The sequence below is a fragment of the Alligator sinensis genome, unplaced genomic scaffold (assembly GCF_000455745.1).
Source record: "Alligator sinensis unplaced genomic scaffold, ASM45574v1 scaffold289_1, whole genome shotgun sequence".
Classification (NCBI taxonomy): Eukaryota; Metazoa; Chordata; order Crocodylia; family Alligatoridae; genus Alligator; species Alligator sinensis.
The window spans coordinates 2,466,200-2,482,247 of record NW_005841881.1 but is presented as its reverse complement, the minus strand read 5'-3'; the positions used below and the strand labels follow the sequence as shown (position 1 = coordinate 2,482,247).

Below are 16,048 nucleotides of genomic sequence, written 5' to 3'. Positions count from 1 at the left end.
AGCCTCACCAATTCCCTTCTGTGCCCCCATGATGAACTTATAGGCAGCCACAAGTTCACCTCTCAGCCTTCTCTTGTGGAGGCTGAAGAGGTCCAGGTGCCCTAGTCTCTCCTCGTAGGGCTGGGCCTGCAAGCCCTTAACCATACGAGCGGCCCTTCTCTGGACCCTCTCCAGGTTATCCACATCTCTCTTAAAGTGTGGCGCCCAAAACTGTATGCAGTATTCCAACTGCGGTCTGATCAGCGCCCAATAGAGGGGAAGTATCACCTCCTTGGCTCTGTTTGTCATGCATTTGCTGATGCATGATAAAGCACAGTTAGCTTTTCTGATGACTTCATCACACTGACAACTCATGTTTATCTTGGAGTCCACTAGGACTCCAAGATCCCTTTCCGCTTCTGTGCTACCGAGCTATTTCCATGCTACCTTGCCATTTCCTAGGCAGTAGGTGTGCTGGACATTTTTCCTCCCTAGGTGCAGCACTTTGCATTTCTCCTTGTTAAATTGCATTTTATTGTTTTCTGCCCATTTGCCCAACCTGTCCAGATCTGCCTATAGTTGTTCCCTGCCCTCCAGTGTGTCCACTTCTCCCCACAGTTTTGTATCATCCGCAAACTTGGACAGAGTACACTTCACTCCCTCGTCCAAGTCACTGATGAAGATATTGAAGAGTATCGGTCCAAGGACCGAGCCCTGCGGGACCCCACTGCCCACACCCTTCCAGGTCGATACCGACCCATCCACTACCACTCTCTGGATATGACCCTCTAGCCAATTTGCCACCCACCGGATTGTGTAATCATCCAAGTCACAGACTATTAACTTGTTCACCAGTATGGGGTGGGATACTGTATCGAAGCCTTCCTGAAGTCTAAGTAAACAATGTCAACCCCTACTCCTGCATTAATAGTTAAAGTCTAATACAGTTTTCACTGAAAACAACAGCAAAAAAATACCCCGTTGGCTTCAATGATAATTGGATAAATCTTGTAATGCTACAAGTCTAGAGAGGTGGGCAAAATGTAAAACTAGATTTAAAACAACTCTGTCTTCTTAATCCTTGGATAGACTGGTTCCCAGTAATAGCCTTATGGCTTCTCTAATTTATACTCTAACTTACTCTCTAATTTATGAAAATGGTAACAGGGGACCCTATCCCTGTTGCTAGGAGAGGAGGCAAAGCCAGGGCAGCTTTCAGAAAGCCTGACTGCAAGGGGCAGTAAGTGTGGGCAGCTTGGTTAACTTGAGCACAGAAAAGGTCTCCAAAACCAGGAAAGATATTTAAACCCCAAGATTTATTAGGTAGAAAAATGTACAGAGAGCTTCCATTTATAATTCTCTCCACTTATTTTTATTGGGTACCATAAACAACTTTTAATAATGAAGAGAATAAGCTCTGCAGCGATTTACTCTCTCCTAGCTATTATTCACCAAAGAGCATCAGTGATTCTCCTGGAAGACAAAGTCCTTTTTTTTTTTTGGCCTTCTTGCCCTGGCATGCAGTCAGGAAAAATGTCAGCTGATCAGGCTAGATGTAATGTGAATAATGAGAACAATCCAAGGAATATATATGATTGTAAGAGCAAAGCACAGCAAGTCAGGGGGAGCCAGCATATGCCCTACACCCCCAGTAGTATAAATAATAAGAGCTCAGAATAAAAAGTCACAAATACCAGGTATCAAAATCATTAATAATGCAGTTGCCATACCATATATTACTTGTAAATTCCACTTAAAGGGCATGTCACACCATTTAGTACAATCCATTAATCAATAGCTTACCGAGAAAGAAACCATCTATCTAGGTCTGCTCCTCAAATCCAAACTTTTAAATAAGGAGAGATTTGTTCAGGACTGGTGTTAACTATTCCAAAACAGGGGAATGGGAAAGGTTTTTTTACTTTCAGCCTAGGTTGATTTCAATATGATGTGAATCATCCGATTTCCTTTTCTTCTGTAGGCACCACAAACAGGTTATAGATCTTTATTAAATTACAATCATGTTTTACCTTGCAATGAAGTTAAAATATAAATCAAAGATGTTTGTTAATGGTGAGCAGCATTAAATAGTAATTTTGAAAACACACTCCACGAATTGCTATGGCAGAGTAGACTGATGGTCCATTTAGTCTGGTAACCTGCCTCCAGCAGTTGCTAGCAATGAATTTATCAGAGAAAGAAGTAAATCCTTCATAGTGCACCTAATTGTGCTATGCTAATAGAAGATGTTTTCTCCTGACCCTCGCTGATCACGTATAAGCTTTTCATCTCTACTGTAGTGAATGTACTGCAGCACTGTATTGTGTTTCCTCAGCACATTGAAGCGTATTGGAAATAGTACAGAACAGCACTGCTCAGCACCAGCTCTCTGGGATACTGGGTGTGTCAACATGTTCATTAATGCACTTTTGATAGTGTGCATTAAATTTAGTACCTCCATTGTGAAGTACGAGAAAAAGGTGCATTAGCTTATTTTAATGCACATTAGCAAAAGCTCATTGGCATAGGTGGCGGAAGGCTGGGGCTAACAGGGCTTAGCCCCGCCCCCAAATTCAAGCCAATGTGGCAGCACAGAGTATCGCAGGGCAGTCTGGATGCCAGCTTTGGGCGGCTGCAGCAGGAGGGGAGGGGTGTGCACAGAAACAGATGAGCAGCTGGAGCCTGCAGGGGACTGGAAACTCAGCCTGGCCTGGCTGAGTGTGGAGCAGTGCCAAGCAGGTAAGTGTATAGGGGAGAAGGGACACGGGAAAGGGAAGGGATGTGGAGGGACAGACGGAGGCCCCTGTGGTGAGGGTGGGAGTGGGGCAGAGGGAGGGGCACAGGCTGAGGTGAATAGGGCCCCGGGACAGGTTCTGGGAGCATCAGAGCCTGGATGGCTTGTCCAGGGGTGCAGGGGGCTCTTGCTGTGGTGCACACCCCCAGGGCAGGTACAGGTAGCATGTGCCCCCCTGATCTGTGTGTGGGGTGGAGGCAGAGCTGCTCGTGCCTTGGTATCTTTATGATGCCATGTGCCTCCTGCACACTGGTTGCCTGGCAATGTGTGGCTGCAAGGGCACTAGCAATAGGGCGCAGAGCCCCAGCCCATAGTGGGCAGGCTGCCTCTGCCCCATGCACAGATCTGGGGGCACATGCCCCCCATCTCTGCCCCAGGGGTATGCACAGCAGCAGGAGCCCCTGCAGTCCTGGATGAGCCGTCCGGGCTTTGACCCTCCCACAACCTGTCCTGGGGCCCCATTCACCCCAGCTTGTGCCCCTGCCTCTGCCCCACTCCCTCCCTCATTGTGGGGGTCTCCATCTGCCCCACCGTGTCCCTTCGCCACTACATACTTACCTGCTGGGCGGTGTGTGTGTTTGTCTGCCTCTGTGTGTGTGTCTGTTTCTGTCTGTCTGCATGTGTGTGTCTGTGTGTGTAGAAGTATCTTTTAAGTTTTACTCATCCCCCCCAAATAATAGTTTCTTCCTCCACCTATCCTCATGGGGCACTTTTACATGTGCTTGGGATCAGGGGTGGTGAGTGGCACTTTACTTAGAGCGGCTCCAAGAGCCATTCTAATTGAAGCGCCGAAGCATCTTGTATATCAGCATCCCCATGCTTCAAAATGGCAGCAGCGGTGCTTGAATTAAAGTGCCTCCACTGCCATTTTGAAGCATGGGAACGCTGATACATGAAACACAGGAGCCTTGCTGGAGCATGGTAATTACTATGTTTGAGTCTGCTCCGATGTACTGTAATTACAGCACATCGGAGCAGCCTCTGTGCTCATGCACAGGCACCCACGGTTTTTTAATGATGCTTTAATGCACATTAAAATAGGCTAATGCACATTAAAGTGCTCATGTAGACATGCTCGATATGTTTTAGTGAGGTACAATGCCTTTCAGAGACTCCTAGAGCAAAGGGCACAGCTATTGTATCACTTAAGGTGGTGCAGAATGAGTTCCTTTAGATTCTTTCCCTCCCTCTCTCTCCTTTTGGCATGCATAGTCTTACCCTGGGAGTAAACAGTGCAAGCAGTATGTGTCTGTGTAGGTCTGTATCTTTTCTATTTTCATCCCAGAATCACTGGGAAGAACGAAGACTCAACCACTCACTCCCATTCCACATGTGCTGCTTGCAGACAAATGCTGTGCTCACTTTTTAGAATAAGGTCAGGGACACTCCAGCTCTGTCTTGAGTGTGCTTTCAAAGGTGGTGCTGGGCATATCTGACATCACTTTACTGGTAACCACAAGACACTATGGTCAGAAGCATGTGAAAGTGGAGTGAGTGGATGGGGCCTATTTCTTGGTGGCAATCTTGAGATCACCTCAAAAATACAGATATACCTTCTGATTCATTCACCAAGTATTAAAGGTTCAAGAGTGTGGGAGACAGGAATCTTGCAGGCTTTCCCATGTTGCACAGATAATACAAATAAAAGTTATGCAATGTATACCCTTCTCAACAGGCCTCCCACTCTCCTGAGTCTTTCATATGGTTGGTAATAGAGGAAGCTCCAGTTTGGACAATTCAGTGTTTCTTTTGTCTCCTTTGGACTCTAGACAATAATAACAAGATGCCAGAATGAACTCATCTGGAAGGGTATGGGGTTTCTTCCTTCACTGTGGATCCTCTATTTCATGGGTGGGCTTCAGCAGGTGTCTATTTATATTCCAGTAAGATTGCTGCTTTGTTGTTTGGACATTTTGATGGTTAAAAAACAATTTTCAGAATGAGTTTTATATATAGATAGTACTGTGCATCAGCACAGGGAATACAATTAACCTTAGCAATAGCAGTGACAAGAAACAGCATAAACCAAACAATAGACCTGGCTCTACACTCCAGCATGGTATCACAGACAAATTGTGCTGGAAAGTACCAACGCTTCAGTACATCAGGGTGAAGGGGTTCAATCATCTCTATGTGAAACCTGCACTGTAACATCTGGAAGCACAGAAAACTCACAGGGCGACAAGCTTACCAAGAGGTTCCATATCCTGCAGAGCAACCCCAGATCCAGACTGGCATTAATTTTTTTGGGTCCTGACCTACCCTAAGTCAAAATTCAACCATGTGTATGTCACTAAGTTCATGCTTTCCTTTGTTTATTCTTCTTGTTATCTTGTATTTAGACAGTCTAGCTGTGCAGGACTGAAACTGTGATTTAGTCTATGTTTGTGTAGTGCTTAGCACAATGGGACCTGGATACTTGTCTGAAGCCTCTGGTTGGTAGTGTAATACAAATAATAATAACCATAAGCAGTTGTGTGTCTATCTCTGTGCCCAGACCCCTTATGTTATGATCCTGTAACAGCTCTACATCCTGGGAGCTAGTCCTTTAACTCAATTTGTAGAAACTTAGCTTTTAATCTGTAGAAGAAAATGCTGAGGACAAGGGTATATTTTGAAACCCAACCCTTTTCAGGGCTCGGGTTCATTAGTGCTGGGAAGTAGGTAAGCATGTCTCTCCACTTTGAGATTTACAGCCTGGAACCCCAGCCTGGAACCCTGTCCAAAGACTTTCCTTTCAGAAACAAATGAAAAACACATATGCCGGAGGTGGTGCTCACTCCCTCTTAGACTGAGTGTTTAGAGCACTCATGCGGGAAGACAGTGATCTAGGTTGAGTTCCCTTCTCTGCCTTTAGAGATATGAACCCACAGGTTCCATGTTTCTGGAGAATACCCTAAGCACCAAGCTATAGGAGTGGAGATTGGGGTTGGAGACTCTCAAGCTCTTTTTCTGAAGCTATCTCGGTAGGTAATAATGGAATTCAAGATTCATTGGGCTAGAGAAAAAGAGGAAGGAAGAGTGAACCTGATTCTTTGCTTAATGGTTAGTGTGCTTGCACTTGAAGAGTGTTTTATATTGTCTCTTTTGGCCTAAGGGGATTAAACAATATATTGAATATTAAGATTTTTTTCAAAAGTTCAGACAGATGCAGCCAGACACTTAAGTGTCATCTGTGGGCTCACATGAGAGTTGAATACCCAATGGGATTTCAAATGTAGTGTTTGCCCATGTCACTTGTCTGAAATTCTAGTAGCTCTCAGCTTAAACCTACATTTTCCTTGTAAAATTTTCCTTGAAGACCTAAATGCCCAAAAATGTCCTGTCGAATCTTCAGCTGTGGAGCCAAAGAAGCAAATTCATGTAAATGCTGCACAGAACTTTTAAGACAAACTCTTATGTAGGCACGATATGTGGGTGTCTCTATAGTTGTTGTTTATAACTCAATTATATAGAAAAATCTTATCCAGGATTCTCACTACTTTGGCTTGCATTTGAGATGTTTTCAATCTTTGTGAGCCTCTGAGGATTTAGACGGATAAAGACATCAGAAATAAGAATAGAAGAATTAGACTTTGAGAATTATTTCCTTTATTTGCACATTGGGTATTAGAAAGAATGATTTTTAATTATATTGTCAGATCCTAAACCTAAGGTTCATCGGGATATTCTTTTCTCTATTGCATACCCAGTAATGTTTTAGAGTCTTCTTGGAGCTTCCAAGATTATGCGGCTTGAAGAGTAAATTAATAGTAAAATGTTGAGTGGCATTTGGAGGAGAAAAAACAAAAAAAGCAGTATTTTGCCAGTGACTTCTGTGATTTGATGTAAGGCTAGATAGTGCACTGTTCTTTGTTGTCATTTCATTATGTGCAAGTGGGATTAATAATATTTTTCTATTTTAGAGGGGCATTGCAAGGTTACTTATTGTAAAGCATCTTGCATGATTTTGTTGTCATGCTACTGTTTTGGCTAATTGAAAATATATTATCAAAAATATTTTTTAAAGAAAAAGTACTAAAAATGGTTGTACCATTAAAATGTTATGTTACAATTTGGAAACATTCAAAATAATAAAAAAAAACCTTAATCAAATAGTTAAAAATAATTTGGAATCAGATTTAAATTAATCAAAGTTATTTTTTTCCCACTGATTACCCCCACATTTCTTTCCTTCAAGGCACTTCCTCACAGCATGTAGCAAGTCTACAGAAACTTAACAAAGAAATGGTAATGAAGCACCAGTTTAAATTTGGGTAAAATAATTTGAGCTACACAGATGCAAGGCATTGTTTTCAGTGTAAGCTAGGAACATTTATTTCTCGACATGAAACAGCACTACTTGAAAAATAAATCAGGTTCAGACCCTTCTTTCCTTCTCTAACAAAAGGCAACATTACATGACTATGTTTTTTTTTCTGAATCTTGGTCCTGAAATCACTTTTTGGCTCTTCCATTTGACACGACCCTAATTACTTTATTGACTAGGGTGATGCCACTAGTGAATACCTTTTAATTTCTTTTTATTACAAGAAAAGCCTGTTACTTAACAATGGAAATAATTAATCTCCTTTAGGGAAGGGATTAGAAGGTTGGTTGCTCCCGTGTTGTCTGAAGCAAAAAAGATTTTAAAAAGCCCACAAAACATTGATGTGAAATATTCAAAGATATATCTAGAATGAAGGGCAATGTTATTCTTTCCCAGAGTTCCAAAATACTGGAATAATACTTTTACTTGAAAATCATTAGCAGTCAACTTCTAGTAAAACATTTCTAAAACAAAGCTTGCATCTCGTGTGAAGACTCATGCTAAAAAGGCAGATTCAACGTGGTGCTGAGGTGCTTCTGAAATCAATGAAAGTAGGATGTTCTTGGCCTTTGACTGGATAAGGCCAATAAATAAATTGCTCTTCTCTCCCATTAATTAGATATTTCCTCTTACTTAAAAGCCCTTTGGAAGATCCATATGTTTAGTGAATTAATCCAGGTCTAAGGTTTTCCTTCAAAACCCATTGAGTTGAAAGGACACTACTGACTCAAAAGGGTTTTGGAGCAGGGCTTAAGAAAAAAACCCACAACTTTATCTGGATTTGTGAATAATTGTATTTTCTCCCTTTCACAGGAATAACATGAATGAAGAGGGATTCAACCTGCAAAGCACAGCATCAATAAAGGTATGTTTCTGGAGATGGACAAACTAATTCAGGGAGAAAAAAGCAGCTATGCTAAAACAATAACTATTGCCAGGTCTGCAACCAAAAAGAAATAGCTTAAAGGCCCAGTTTCCATTTTATTGCACCATTTTTTTCTTTATTTATGCAGGTACTTCTGCACTTTCAGGTTTCAATGGGATCAGAAGTGAAACAGTCAAAATGTTTCAAGGTAACTAATTGTAAGTCTAGTTCTGGGCCGTTGGAAGAAGTGTCTTCTAGAAACATCTCAAGCAAACTCCGTGGGTTCCAGAGCTCAGTTCTGTCTGCTCTGGGCTGTTTTGCACAGGATAGGCTGGGTCTCAGTTTGCAAATCCCCAAAATCTTAGATGGATGACTATGAAATCTATGACTGTAATAAAAAAAAAAAAGAGCTCTCCAGCAAAAAGGACAGAGGACAGCTCCCAAAAAGCAAGACATGTCAGAAGCCCCATAAAGTCTACTAGGGGTTGATTTCATTTGGAAAGCACTCAGATACCATGCTCATGAATGGCAATATAAAACCTTAGAATAAATAAAGCAGTGTGCAAATACTTTGTTCAGTGTTTCCCCCCTCAAAAACTCTTTAAGCTCAGTGCACTGACAGTTGTCTAGACAGAAAGGCCAGGAATAATTTCTGAATTTCCTCACTGAATTTTGACAGGTACTTTAATAAAATTCTTCCTTCAATCAATATATAAGAGCTGGCAAAATTAGTGTCATAAGGGAACCTCATATGTATTTGCTATATCTAAGCACAAGCAACAGTCCTTTTATAAGATCAAAACCTGTATAGTTTCCATGTTTGGACTTAGTTCTTTTAAGTACTTACTGTAATAAAATGAACCATTATGACCTCAATCCCTCAGTTAATGGGGACATACAATGAAGTGGAACTCTCCAACTGAGCATAATGTTACATCTACTTTTTTGTGATGTACAGTGCCATGGTTTATATTCTGCTGTCATGTAGAGAAGGAAATGATCTCTATTTCTAAGCTGTAAGCAGCAGCATGGTTGGAAACCAGTGGTAAATCAAGTACTTTGATGATCTTGCTTACCTCTGAGCCTGCAGCATTTGATATTATTGTTGAAGAGTTACTCCTTCACTAAACACTATTAAGGCTGAAGGTGAATTGCCACTCAAATTTATCAATATATCTGGTGCTGTACTTGTTCAGCATTATCCATCAAGGTTCTTAAAGTACTTTACAAGTGTAGTGACTTGATATTCACAATACGTCAGTGTGGTACATAAGTATTAAGTGTAAACCCCACGTAAGGGGTAAGGAAACTGAGGAACAAACAGATTGACAAATACCTGCTCAGCCACAAATCTCCATTCGGATGTGCATGTTGGAAACTTCTGTTAATCAGTTTCTATTCATCACCTTCTATTCTTCATCAATTAAATCTTTGCAGGAGTGCTTGAAAACATACGTGAATACATGCATAATTTTCTGTACAAAACTGGAGGCTTGACTTGGTACCTAAAGACATATCCCACACATAACAGAGAAGAAAACAGGGATACCATTTTGGAAGGGGTGTGAAGGCTCATTGGATCCATTATGCTTTGAGGAGAGCTATTTGAACTCCCTCTGTGAGTTCTTTGTATGACTCCTGGAAATCCTAAAATTTCCTATTTTTCTAGTGTTTATATCCCCTCCCCTGCCCCCATCTTCTAAGAGCACATGTATACTGGAAACATTCATTTTGGCTGAGGAAAGTTAAATGTTGATTTACAGTAAATCAGCAAGGGATGCTATAGGGTGACATAGAAAGTGTCCATTTCTTTTCCCCTCACACCATAGACGATGCTTCGCTAGCAGTTAATATGCCAGGAATGAGAGCCCAGCACAGGACACGAACCCAGTTCTATCAGGAGACAGCACAGAATACTAACTAAAGAGCAATTAGTTCACTGGTGAATAATTGTTTTCTCCATTATTTACAAACTGGAAAAGGATTCCAATGCATATATAATGTGAAAGAGCCGGTTGAAACGCTGTTTGATTGGACTTTTGCTGACTCTCATGATGGTAGGATTTGAAAAGTCCAAAAACCACAGGAAAACAGGTATTTTCCACATTTGTAGAAGTTAATTATTTCAGGCTGAGGGAGATGCATTGCTTAGAACAGCCCTTCCTGAAGGCATTTACTGAGATCCTGGAAACGGTGAGCTGAAATGTATCTGAGAAGCCAGGACCACGTCCAAAAGAAAATCTCTGTTGACAGAATCCCAGAAAAATAATCTCTTGAAAAACAAAGGTAATTAGTTATTAGAGCCTACATATTTACAAGCCATTGGGGGCAGAAGAACATGTTCCTATATTAAGCTCTTACTACTGAAATCTAATTCATCCAGATTACTGTGGAGGATTTTGTATGCTTTATTGTTCTCTTATCATAATCAGAGATATGATAATGCTCTTGTAATCCTGGATAATTCTCTGATAACAATGTTTGTAGTTATGCCTGATAGATAAGGGTAATCAGATGCCAAGCTTCAGGGCATAAATTAATTGTCTGCATAGGTCAGAAGGAATTTTTCTTCCATATATTATATTTCATAATTGTCTAAATTTATCACATATGCCAGAGTGAGATGGAATTCAAGAATTAAGCTTTCTTGTGAATTATTAATTATTGGCCATTGCTGGAGGCAGGATACAAGGCCTGGTGGACCAATGAACAAATCTGGTATGACAAATCTAATGGAAAATAATAAGTCTAACAGGCAAAACTATATTAATTCTTGCAATCTTAACAAAAGACAATAAGATCTGACTGAACATAGCATATTTTATTAGCTTGGCATTAAATGTTTCTCTAAGATGAAGAAAGAATTATTACATTAGTAAGGTTGCAGAAGAATACACTTTATGAATTCAATGGAGCTGCTATGGATTTTTTAAGTGGCCTTTAAATGAGCTAACTATCCATGAAATCTTCATATCGCTTACATATGGCAGCTTACATATACATGCCCCAATATATATGACCACTGAGGAAGCCTGAGGTTTTCCTGACTCAAATGGTATATTTTAATGTCATGTCTCCATAAAGGCAAGGCCCATCATTTAGAGGAAAATGTTTAAGCCATTAGGACCAAATTTGTCCCTGATTAAGGTCCACAGGTTACTTCCTAGTGTAACTGTTTTTAAAATTGCTTGATATATGGTAATAATTCTGGGTCCAAATGCATTCTAGGTTAAAGTACTCTGAATTATTACCAGGTATCAAGCACTTTAAAAAATATCAGACTAAGGATATAGCCTGTTGTCTTCTCTCACATACCACACACACAAAAATTACTGTAAAAGGATCAGGTATTTATTTTCAGTCACGACGTAATTCACTTTGTGAACAGTCTAGTTATTGAAATATTCAGCTTCCATTAGTGATTGGTTGTGAGCCTATACAGTGTCCAGCGGTGTGCAGTGGATACATATTTTCTTACATGCACATGTATTTTCTAATATACAACTGTTCCTAGTTTGATTACCTCTTAGTTTATTTCTAGTTTGGTCAGTGGACATGGTTAAGGAAATCAATGAATTTCCTACTTGCCATAAACTCTTCTTGGCCTTTGCACAGTTGATAACCTACCTTTTTTTTCTTTCATTACATTAAACAGTGACCCCATTTTCTTTAGAGTCCACCAACTCTCTGCTTTTTTAGAAGGTATGAATTAGATCCAGGTTTCACAGCCATGACGTAGGTCTGCCTTTCTAATGATCTAATGACATAATATGAAGCACGGAGGGGTTGATTTAGCCGCGTAGTATATTGGCTATGTGTTTTGAAGGAATCCAATATGTAGGGCTCTCAGTCTGGTATCTTTCATCACTGCTAAAATCAATAAAAAGAAAGAGAAGAAAAACAATAAACCAATAAAAAGAAAGTTTGTGAAAAGGTGATGCTCTGATTTTAAATGGAATCCAAACAATGTCATATTACAAATGTGTTTATTCTAATTAAGTTTATGACAGACACATTCAAGCAGATTTAAATGTGGGTCTTAATTGGTGTACTTTCCAGGGCAACATAGGTGTTTGATCATTTGAGATAATACAACAGCATAAAGGCAAATTAAATTGACAGAGTGCGCAATGAAGAGATGAAATCTGCATGTGGCACAGAGTAATAAACTATTGTCACAAATGTTACCAATTAAATCATATCTATTTGTTATGGATTTCCTCCTTTCTTATTTTATGTATTTATTTATTTTATTGTGCTTGGCTTGCATTGTATCAAAGGAATACTGCAGCATTTCCCTGAGTGGAGCAGCTTTCTCTGAGCTGAGAACCAGATAGGTTCAGCTCTGCATTCTCAGATAGGTATAGAACCTATCTATATGGCATTTACCACTGAGGTGTCTGAGAGTAAGTGGGTGACCACAGCTAAGGGAAACTGCAGGGAAACCTCTTTGGTCACTCACCAAAAGCTAGCTCCAATGACCACAATATGGCGCAAGCTAAGTTCACCCCTGGTTAAGAAAGCATTTAAACATATACTTAGCTGTAAGCTTGTGGTTAACTTTCACTGGCTTCATGTAACTAAATGTGATACAGGTACTTATAAGCTGTGCAGAATCACGCCCAAAACAAGTGAGAGATTTCATAGATTTCATAAACATTAGGGTTGGAAGGGACCTTGGAAGATCATACAGTCCAGCCTCCTGCCCCAGGGGCAGGAAGTTAGCTGGGGTCAAAGGATCCTAGCAAGATAAACATCCAAATGTCTCTTAAAGGAATCCAGAGTAGGTGCTTGCTTTACATCCATAGATGAAAGGTCCTTTGATCCAATGACCAGTCTTTTCAGTCAGTCTTCGTTCACTGCTGTATTATTATTTAGATGAGGAGAAAAAAAATCCAAAATCAGATTTTAGGTAGAGCCACGAAGCTTCTTTGGACAGCTCATTCCCAGAAAGCATGTTCTCTTATGCCTAGAAAATAAAATTTATTTATTTTCATTTTTCAGAAGGCTGCATAAAGTTGAAGCAAAACATGGACCTTGCCCATTGATACTTACTGAAAGCATTAATTGTCTCCAATCATTGTTAAAGCATCTGTTTCACATTTTGACAAGTGCACTTATCTCTCCTCCTACCCCCTCCACTTCCTCTTTCATACTTCTATGGTAAAGATAATGAATAAATTACAGGGAGATGACAAACGTGTTGATAATCAAGATGAAAAACAAATGCACTGGAAGTGGCTGTATTTCTGCATGGAGCTGTAAATTGCTTTTTGTTGTTGTTGTTATGTAGCTAAACTCCTGACTTGGAACCTAAAAATATCACTATATGTGGAAATTAATAGCAGATTTCCAAGACGAAAGATTTTTCAGCAGTGAAACATCCAGGGTTTCTCTCCTATCTTGTCACACTTGGATCATCATTTTCTAGCCTAAGAAGATATCAGGAGGGGTTGAAATTAATGTGAAGACCTTGTCAACTTGGGTTCAGAAGGGATAAGAGAGGCTTAAAGAGTGTTATTTATCTATATTTAAGATTTTATATTAATTTCACGCTTATGAAAGCAAGTGGTTGGTTTGAGGCTGGCATGGTGAGAGCAGATGCCATGCAAACTTTCAGACCTCTGACATTTGTAGCTGCATTCACTGAAACAGGTTTTTCAGCATAGATTGGTGATGAACTGAAATACCCCTTTGCTTTGCTTTACTCCCTTTTGCTCTGCATGTGCACAAAACTATGCCAGTACACGATAGAGCACTGCAGCCTACTGCTGTCCTATTTCTGTGCCCACCTCTGCCCCCTTTATGACAATGTATCACATTTTCGACTTGCAACATTGTAATCCAAGAACCTCCACCCACATATATGTCAATGTACTTTAATCCCAAACTTCAGCACCCCTTGCAATTCCAGTCATAATTCCCATATATCTAGCCCTATGCACCTCAGTCCTTACCTGCAGTTCCCTATCTCTTTCTAGTCCATGAACACAGAGTGCTAGCACTTATTCTGAAGTACTTCTTTATAATAGATGCAATTCATTCAGTATCTTAGACCCCCCTTCAAAGGGGTTAAGTAATGGAGTATAGGGAAATGAAGTAACTAAGGAGGAAGGAGTTAGACATAGTTCTAGGGGCAGCCTCAGTGAGTATAAATCAATATAAATCCAATCTCTTCAGCAGAGTTGTATCAGGTTGTCTAGGCACTAGTCCTAAATTTGTTTTTAAAAGACATTTTATACCCATGTGGCTATTTTATAAAATCTTTTATAAATTTTTAAAATATACAATCCAAGAGTTTGGACATTATACATTTAAATAATTAAATTAAATATTATTTACCTAAAACTTTCTATGATACCTCTTGCCAGAGCATCTAAGGACTCTGAGGCAGATTAATCTAATTCATCTCTTAGTTTTAAAAATTTCATGAACTTGTGGCATTCTTGTTCATTAAAATTCAAAACTAGATAAATAAGGCATAACTCTGGCTCACAGTATTTTTATATTTGCGGAAAACTGAGACATATGTAGAAAACAACCTCTTCATAAATAAATTGTGCTGTTATCACCATGAATGTTCTTTTTTCCTGCAATGTGCTGATTACTAGAGAGAAGCCAAGTGCTTTGGATAATTATAATTAGTGTTTTTCATCATCATGACATTTTAAAAGGTCCTTGCAAGTCTCCTGTGGTAGATTGCTAAGTATCATCAACTTCATTACACATATGAGCAAACTGAGGCAAAGCAAAAATGACTTTTCAATGGCCATGGAGCCAAAGGGTATAACGATGCATATGAAGATTTTCAACAAACTCAGTTTTACTATTTTATTTCATACTTGGAAAACTTGAATTAACTTTAAAACTCATTACTATGACTAAAGTCTCTTATTTTAAGGTTCTACCATGGCTACCATGAATAGGCTTATTGTCTCTATCCAGTCCCTGTTTGACAATTATCCATACCACATACACCTGCCCTCCCAACTTACACTAAGCTATGGTTCTTTGTTCAAGAACTGGAGCATACAGAACAAGCACTGAACATTCTTCAGAAGCTCATAGATCAGCTATATAGAACTGAGAAACACTGAGGATTGGTATGCGAGTATAATTTACAGAGGAGAGGGAAGCAGCAGAAAAGGATCTTTTGTTGAATCCTTTATCTCTTTGAACAGATGAAGAATAGGTCAGTACTACTTTTGGTTAGAGAGTCACAAAAGCATCTATAGGAGAATATCTGACAGTTAATAGGCATGCTCAGTAGCTCTCTCTGCAACTATGCAAAGCATTCTCATTAAAGACATATGTGTTGTTTAGCAGCAGTCTCTAGATTCAAGGATGATGTCTACCATGGATCACTGATGGGTCTTGAGTTGATTGAAGAGCCCAATACTTGAGCCATGGACCTGTCCACAGAAATTGTAGGTCTTTGCACAGAAGAGAGTAGGCCATAGGCTAGCATTGCTCTCCTTTTCCATTGTCTTGTCTCTCTCCTCTGCTTCGAGGGCAAGATGCTTTAAGCAGCAGCTTTAAACAGGCTGCTACTTGTTTGAGGTTCTGGCACCATTGGAGTCAGTCAGCAGCCAGCTCCTTCCAGCTCTTGATATCAGCATCCATTTTCTTAAGCATCCTTGTAGTGTTTTCTCTGGCCACTATGAGATCTCAGGCCATCACTAAACTTGGAGTAGAGCATTTCTTTTGGAAGTCAAGAGTCAGGCATTTATACACAATGTCTGGTCTGGTGAAGTTGGTGCTTGAGAATCACTGACTCAATGCTGGTAACATTGGCTTCAGCAAGGAAGCTGGCATTTGTGTGATGATCTTAGCATTTGATTTGGAGGATTTTCCAGATGCATCATGGTGATCCAGGATCTTGAGGTAACAACAGTCAGTCACCCACATTTCACAGCTGTTGAGAAGAGTGGAGATGATGACTGAATTGTGGACCTGGTTCTTGGTGTCTTTCCAGAGATTGCAATGAATAAAGACATGCTAAAGCAATTTCCCAAAGGAGGCACTTGTGCATCAGATCCTGTGATGGATCTCCTCATCAGTAGTCACTCTCTGACTTAGGTGGCCACTGATGTAGGGAAAG

At 40.0% G+C, this 16,048-nt stretch overlaps 1 long non-coding RNA gene across 1 annotated transcript in view; it reads left to right on the top strand.

The window, feature by feature from the left end:
• Positions 1 to 7,890: 7,890 nt before the first annotated feature.
• The window catches only part of LOC102378110, a 36,582-nt gene continuing 28,424 nt past the window's right edge, over positions 7,891 to 16,048 (top strand). Inside the window, exon 1 of the long non-coding RNA XR_323108.1 lies at positions 7,891 to 7,947. This is a non-coding gene — a long non-coding RNA (uncharacterized LOC102378110). The remainder of the gene's footprint in view (positions 7,948 to 16,048) is intronic.